Raw genomic sequence first — 7,123 nt, forward strand, 5'->3', positions numbered from 1 at the left:
GTGTCGCCAGACCCATGAGGTCTTGTGTGAGTTGTCAACTTCAGTTTTGTTGTTAAAGGAGCAGATGTCGGGGAATTTGCCTGGTTTTTGCTTTTGGATTGTGGAGGGGAGTCTGGTATGGTGATAGCGCTACCGTTAGAGGCATGTGGGCGTTTTGGAGCCATCGTAAGCTGTTGAACAAGATGGAACTGATGATTCCCTTGCTGCTGAGCCACACAGCGAAGAAAAATTGTTTTGCCCGGGCCGGGCCGGGCCGGCAGCTTTTCTAAAGGAGCCCGGCTCGGCGCTTCATTTTGAGCGCGGGCCGGGCCGGGTCCAGGCCTTACCTTGAACGTTCTCGATAGCCTGCATTGTCCCCCGGGCCGCTCTTGCCATTGCCAAGAAATTCTGCCGAGAGCCGAGAAGGACCCTGGCAAAGTCCTAGGTAGGGGGTGTTATAGTAGTCACGTGACTGGCACGACTGCGGCACAGACTTTCTCACGATCTGGCCAACAAAACCAAGCCAGACTTTCTCTCGAGATTCCACATCATTGTGGAATCTAAGGGCCCGTTCGGTACGATTCGATATACGTATATCGTGATATACTACACCAAACCAATATACAGTATATCAGAATATACATATATCGAGTTTTCAAAAAAGTGCCGGTGTTCGGTAGATTTATTTGGAAAAAATTCCAAATTGTATAACACGATATACTGGTCGATTTGAATATACAGCCTTTTGGCCGTATATCAGACCGAAAAAGACTTTTTGCCCCTCCTTCTTCTCTATGACCTCCTCTCTCCATCTCCCTTTCACCCTTCCTGTTCGATCACTTGTCACTATACACCCTCCTTCACCATACCCGATCATCTCTTCAAGTTCAACCGTCACCCTCTCGACTTTGTAAGTTCATAGAATTCAACCGAATCACCATTGAGTGCAAGTACACACCCAACATTTCACTCAATTCCTACATCTCATCCTCATTCGCAATCAAACTTCTTACCATCACCTAAGGTCAAACTTTCCATCCACCAACATCATCAAATTCAACAAGTCCTTCTTGTCTCTTACATACTATCTATCAATTGCGAAGACGACTTCCTTCTCGATGCTTGGACTCATTCAAATTCATCTTGTAATCATTCTTGGTTCAACTCGTCTTCTTCTTATTTACATTCATCATAGAGACAGATTGGAATTTTGGAAGAATTTGTTGTATGTAAAAAGATGTGAAAGGAAAAACTTTGCAGCACTACAAATGATCATGCTTACCTATTACAAAATGAGATACTACCTTATCATAAAGAACTCCATCATGATCTGGAATGGTTTTGTTAACAAAGCATCAAAGATCTAATCAACACTGAAAGGAGAGTCTGAGAGTATCTTTTTGTCTTCTTTCTTTTGAAGATCACAAAGAAAAGGAAAAAAGGAAACCAAGAACAGAGAACAGAAGGATGTGTACAATCCGTTGAGCGCACTGGTTTAAAAAAACGAGAGAAAGATGTTTGTAACAGTGACCACCATGGATGAGTGTTGAAGGCTATTGATTGATGTTCAAGCTTCATTCAATATTCACTTTTCAAATGATCGTTACCAAACACTTGAACGGTGATCAAAAGGTCAACAACGATCGTTGTGATCTTTTGTTGACCTTTCTGGTCAAGTGTTCGGCAAACTGTATAACCAAATAAACGGTATTTCAATCTGCCCCGTGATATAGGGGCGGATCGATATACCGTTTTTTGGTAACAGTATATTGGAATTCCTACAGAACGGGCCCTAAACTTTTCTTGATTACTTATGCTTTCTACACTTTGTCTATTCACAATAGGTACATTACATTACATCATTGTGGAATCTAAACTTTTCTTGATTACTTATGCTTTCTACACTTTGTCTATTCACAATAGGTTATGAGCCTGCGCTCACGATCTGACAAACAGTCGATGCATGGAAACGAGAAGACGGAATTACGCTACTAATCCGAGATCTCCTCCTAAAAGCAAACGACGAACACGCATAAACAAGAAACAAGTACAGCAGGAAATTCGATCGTTTTTTCCTGATTTATCCACATTACCTCCACTACCACCATCCCCCGCACTTTCACATAATCCTGAAAATCCATTATCACCCATATCTTCTCCAATCGTATCTCCTATTGAATCTACCTCGAAGCCTAAATCTTTAGTTTTACCTATAAGACTTGAATCTCCATTTCCCGATCTATCTACACTACCACAATTGCCCTCTCCTACGCCTTCTGAGTTTGATATAACTCCTACGTCTACTCCTACGCATAATACGTTACCCTTACTGCCTAGTAATTCTACAGAAACTGAACCGGCTCCTGTTTCATCTCCGATCTCACCGCATTCTTTATCGGACTTAGCTTCTTGTATTTCACGTTTAGATATCAAAGCCCCCGTTTTACCTTCAGACGATTCTAACACCGCATCAAATCCACCGCCTATTACTTTCAAACCTTTCACTACGCCTACCGACCTTGTTTTTGAACCTGATCCTGTTGTATTTCCTCAACGAATTTTTGCATCGACAATGACTTCTACAAACCCTACGAACCCCCCACCATCTACGATGACGCCAGCCGAAGAAATCCTTGCGACACAAACTATCGATCGAGCGTACAAGAGATTGTCTACCGCTATCAACTTCACTCACCTTGCTAAAGACGGTTCGAATTTCATCTTATGGAAGAAGAACACCGCCCGTGCTATAAAAGCCCTTCTGAACATTGTCGATTTCTGGGACAATCCATTACGTGTTGAGACTCTTATCGATAAGGACCGTGATGGTCTCGCATCCTCTATCATCATGAGCACGATTCATGAGGATTTGAAAGACTTAACCGACGCTGCAAAAACCTCATACGACTCTATGAAAGCCATTCAAAGGCATTTCCAACGTGGCGGTCGTACAAACCAATTCTCTCTTTTCACTCGCTTAATCAACTTACGTCTTGATCTAGATGAAGGTGGAATGTTAGCTCATATATCGAAGATTGACTCAATAGTTTCTGAACTCGAATCAACTGGCTTTACTTGGACTAGTGATTCTGTTCGTGGACTGCTCTACCAGTTGCATATGCCGGCCGAAATGACGAAGGAAATCAACAAAGAACTTGATGGCAAATTCAGTGATGCAAATCCTAATTTCAAGCTCGATGACATCAAAGCTGCAATTCAGATTCACTTGGCAAGAGAGAAAACCGCCTCCGAGACGATCACGATCAATGCGATGAGTACTGACTTTGAGGCCATGGCCATTAACCGGACCCCCCAAGCTCGCAGACCATTCACTCAGAACTCACCAGCCCCTACGAATAGAAACCAATTCCCCAGCCGAGGTCAATCTTATACCCCTAACCGACAAGCCAACACCAGACGGATTGACCCAATGAGATGGAAAAGAGGTCCTGCAGCTGTGACCGACAATGACGAGGCGAGAAACTCCACCGAGAATAATCCTTTATCTATTCCATCATCTGCGATCAAAGGTGTCAAAGACGGTTTACGACAATGCTTTTTCTGTGGAAACTTTGGTCACTCATATCTTGACGCAAACAATCCGTGCACGCTTTACAACGGTAGTAGCGATAGAAATGGTCCTCACTGGCGAGATTGGAGGAAAGTCACTGTGGATCGCAATACTCGTCAATGGTCTAGCATCGATGCGTTGTATCCTCATCAGCACCCTCGTATCTCTTCCCAACATCGTCAATCAGTCAATGCGAACTCTGTCGAGGTCAATCAAGAGCCATCCCAAGTCAATGTATCTGCTTTAGACTGGAGCTCCGAAGGATTCAGTATTGCGGAGGATGGTAATGAGGTGCCATCTGAATACTCTACTGAATACTTATTGTTTGATGGTGGAGCGACTGATGCTGTAAGCAACAATTGTTCTATACTGGTCAATTACAAGACGCTTCCCCATCCCATTCCTATCAAGACAGCCACTAATGATTCCGATGCTGTCATAGTAGGTAAAGGTCAGATCGAACTGAAAACACCGAATGGGGAAATTGCAGTCATTGAAGACATATTTTACTGCCCAAAGGCAACGACGACAATCATATCACCAGGCGCGCTGATTGCAAGTGGTGCAAAGATGTCAATGGATAATAATCATAAATATCAAATCAAATTAAAGGATGGCAAGACTATTTATGCAGTACATAAGAATCGCAGGTGGTTTATTCAAGCACGCAAGAAACCCCGACAATCTTGTATTTCTTCTTCTTGTCTAGTTTGTGCAATGAAGTCATCAATTTCTTCTTCTAAACTCTGGCACACTAGACTCGGACATGTGTCCATGAGACGAATCAAGCGCCTGTTCAAGAACTCTGAGGAGAATCACGAAAAGACACCTGTGATTAGAAACAGGTTATCAGCTTTATGAATAAAGCCAACACACTGATCAAAAGATAAAACAATACCTGTGATTAGAAACAGGTTATCAGCTTTATGAATAAAGCCAACACACTGATCGAAAGATAAAACAATCTGAGGAACAAAGATTGTAAAATAAAATAAGTTTGAGTTCGATTACTATCTAACTAAAACATCTACTAAGAACAACTAAGACTTACACCTGTGATTAGAAACAGGTTATCAGCTTTATGAATAAAGCCAACACACTGATCGAAAGATAAAACAATCTGAGGAACGAAGATTGTAAAATAAAATAAGTTTGAGTTCGATGAGAAGAAAAAGGTTTACAAGATTATGAGATGAACCTTTATAAGAACTCAAACTATGACGTCATTACAGTTAGATGAAGTAAGCAAAAGAGAAACACTACGCGCATAACACAACGACGCGTCACTATCTTAATTAGGAGTACGGTCTTCCACCAATCAAACATTGTGAGGTGACTTGTCAGCCCCCGAGCTTTGACCTTAGCAAAGCCAAAGGAGCTTCAAGTTAAAACATAACCTATATAAAATAACAAATATAAAAATACACATTTTATCTTCTTTAATATTTCCTTTAAATAACCAACATCGTGTGTCTAGTTTCAAAGACAACAACTTTTCTATCTTCTATTACATAAAATAAAATAAAAAACCCTCACACCTTGTGTCTAGTTTCAAAGACAACAACGAGGATACCACATTCCCCATTTCTAGAAGTGGAGAATATGCTATGTTTCAAAAAAGACGAATAGAAACAATATTCATCAATTCATGCCTAGTTTCGAAATCAGAATCACACTAAAAGACCTTTTTCAACAAAAGGATGTTACTCACAAAGAACCCTGGAAACACATCACTACCAAAACTAAACCGAAAAGGGACTCAAGGAATTATCCGTAATGACCGCCAAGTTAAAGATGCCTGAATAAGAATGAAACCACCTTGGCATTAACCAAGAAAGACCCGTCGAAACAACCTATACCCTTAAACCCTTATAATCACATCCATAAACGTCCGAAAACCCCGTACCAACGAGGAATGTGTCTCAAGCAGAAATGAAACCATTCGTTAGACCTACCAAATCATTCGAGTCAGTCCTGGGTTTCGGCCAGTATAAATAAGAGGCTCTTCTGACTAAGAAGGAAGGACCTCACCTCCTTCAGCACCCAACATTTTAGACATACTAAAATAAACGTACTAGTTCTCGAAAGAATCCAGCTCGACATTCACCGTTTAGTTCCATTCCTTAGAAACTTGTTATTGAAGAAGCGTCACCCTTTTCTTTCTTTAAAAATCCAATCTCACTTTTTAAATCCTTCTATCGTCTATCGGCTAAAGTTCTATCACCGTCCCATCGTACTTAGTACTTTCTGGCTCTGTTAGACACTCGAGAAGACCTTAGTACCTTATCAAGCCACCTTCCTTGATAAACTCTTGTTACTTACCCTTTACCGGTAAGTGACTTCCTTGGTCATTATCCATTAGGTTTCGCAGCTCATCGCTGACGAGATCCCTGAGGTTCGACTCAGGCTACTCTTAGATACTCGTATCTCTGAAGAAACACCAGGCCTAAAGCCCGACCAACTTCTTCTGTAATCCTACAGTAGGCCTCGGAATAGTTAGTTATATTTACCTTCTCCTTACCCTTAAAGTGTGATTCAATTAATATCTGCTACTATCTGTAGGACAAATATTGACTAACCAATTAATAAATTAGTTATCTGATCTACGTATCCAGTAAGATCATTTGTCAGGACTAGAAAGTAAGTGTTACTAGACAACTTACCTTCTCATATAGTAGCCACCCTGACATGACTTGTGAGGATTGTTTGACTTGTAAGAGCACAAGGCAAAGAGCTTTGGGGAGCACTAATCGTGATCCAGGGATCATGGAGGTATTGGTGACTGATGTTGCAGGTCCTTTTACACCCTGTCTAACAGGAGAGAAGCTGATGGTTACTTTTAGGGACGTGGCATCAACATTCTCAGAAGTTCAAATCATCAAGCACAAATCTGAAGTTTCACAACGATTAATTCATGTCATCAAAAAATGGGAACAAGAAACAGGATGCAAGATCAAGATTGTAAGATCGGACAGGGGAGGAGAGTACATCGGTAACAATTTAGACAAATGGTTGAAGGATGAAGGCATTACTCACGAGTTCTCCAATCCGTACGAGCCTGAACAGAACGGTAATGCTGAGAGACTGAATAGGACCCTAGGTGAAATGGCAAGGACTTTATTATCATCAAGCAAATTACCGAATAATTTCTGGAACTTTGCGTACTTGACGGCGGCACACCTACACAATCGCCTGCCAAACTCTATCACCAAAGACAAGACGCCGTACGAACTATTCCACGGAGTTAAACCGAGGCTGGACTCATTGAGAACTTTCGGAAGCACGGCATTTGTCCACATCCATGCTGGACAGAGGTCACCGGGGAAACTAGAGGACAGAGGTAGGAAATGTCAGATGGTTGGATATATTGCAGGAGGAAAAGGTTGGATGTTTTACGACGAGAAGACAAAAACGGTTTTTCCCTCAGCTATCGCTAAATTTCCCTATGAAGATGAGTCAGTCGAAGTAGTCGAACAAGAGAAACCTACGACATCAAACTCTATCAACAAAATTCTAAATCAAGAAGTACCATCAAAAGGAAGACTAGAACATATCATTAATGCTTTAAAACTA

Source organism: Melampsora larici-populina (assembly GCF_000204055.1).
Source record: "Melampsora larici-populina 98AG31 unplaced genomic scaffold MELLAscaffold_83, whole genome shotgun sequence".
NCBI lineage: Eukaryota > Fungi > Basidiomycota > Pucciniomycetes > Pucciniales > Melampsoraceae > Melampsora > Melampsora laricis-populina.